This window comes from Bison bison, unplaced genomic scaffold (assembly GCF_000754665.1).
Source record: "Bison bison bison isolate TAMUID 2011002044 unplaced genomic scaffold, Bison_UMD1.0 scf7180017845555, whole genome shotgun sequence".
NCBI lineage: Eukaryota > Metazoa > Chordata > Mammalia > Artiodactyla > Bovidae > Bison > Bison bison.
Genome location: NW_011476128.1, coordinates 70481 through 72126, shown reverse-complemented (window position 1 = coordinate 72126; position 1646 = coordinate 70481).

Below are 1646 nucleotides of genomic sequence, written 5' to 3'. Positions count from 1 at the left end.
ACACCACCCTTATGGCAGAAAGTGAAGAGGAACTAAAAAGCCTCTTGATGAAAGTGAAAGTGGAGAGTGAAAAAATTGGCTTAAAGCTCAACATTCAGAAAACGAAGATCATGGCATCCGGTCCCATCACTTCATGGGAAATAGATGGGGAAACAGTGGAAACAGTGTCAGACTTTATTTTTGGGGGCTCCAAAATCACTGCAGATGGTGACTGCAGCCATGAAATTAAAAGACGCTTACTCCTTGGAAGGAAAGTTATGACCAACCTAGATAGCTTCGTAAAAAAGGGTTGGAAAAAAAGGGTTTTTTCCAGCAGTCATGTACGGATGAGAGAGCTGGACCATAAAGAAAATTGAGCACGGAAGAATATATGCTTTTGAGCTGTGGTTTTGGAGAAGATGCTTGCGAGTCCCTTGGACTGCGAGGAGATCAAACCAATCCATCCTACAGGAGATCAGTCCTGAATTTTCATTGGAAGAACTGATGCTGAAGCTGAAGCTCCAATACTTTGGCTACCTGATGAAAAGGATGGACTCAGTGGAAAAGACCCTGATGCTGGGGAAGATTGAAGGCAGGAGGAGAAGGGGACGACAGAGGATGAGATGGTTGGATGGCATCACCGACTCGATGGACATGAGTTTGAACAAGCTCCAGGAGATGATGATGGACAGGGAAGCCTGGCGTGCTGCAGTCCATGGGGTCGCAAAGATTTGGACACAACTGAGCAACTGAACTGAACTCTTCCTATATGAACTGTACCATGGAGTAAGCAAAAGAGCTGAGAGGAAGCTTCATTCTGTGTGCGGACTGAGCGCTGATTCCCAGTAGACTGCAGCGAGGAGGTTGCTCTGCTCCGTAAGAAACCCTGACCAAGAAGCAGGCCCCCCATGAGCGGCTGAGCACCAAGCTCCCTGCAGTCATGTGCTGAGTGACAGAACGAAGCAGCGCCCTTTCTGCTCACTCACCATTTCCCAGGGAAGTTTCTCTTTACAGAGGTATTCTAACTAGTAAATACAGAAGAAGGAATGACAGAATTGAAACACCACCATCTTGGAACTTTTGTTAAATTAATGGGTCCAGGCACTGAGCACGCACGGCTGCTCCAACACAAATGGCAACGAGCAGACATACGCACCTGCTGACGGGACACAGTGACGCCCATCTGGTGGGCTCAGCAAAGAGCAGAATCCAAACATACCCAGGCTTGCAGACCCAGCTACCAATTCACCATAAATACAAGGACAAAAGGCACGTGTTAGCACCACGGAGATGGAATCAGCAGAATTCAAGCTGCAGTAAACTCTACAGGTCAACGAATCCCATTTTCTTTAAAGTGTGAGGAGAAAAAGAGAGATAGAGGGGCAATTTGCAGCTTTAAAAACACTTACGAGACAATAAGTAAAAAAGACAAACACTAAACCATCGAGCCAGAGAAGGCAATGGCACCCCACTCCAGTACTCTTGCCTGGAAAATCCCATGGACGGAGGAGCCTGGTAGGCTGCAGTCCATGGGTCGCTGAGAGTCAGACACGACTGAGCGACTTCACTTTCACTTTTCACTTTCACGCATTGGAGAAGGAAATGGCAACCCACTCCAGTGTTACTTGCCTGGAGAATCCCAGGGACGGGGAGCCTGGTGGGCTGGC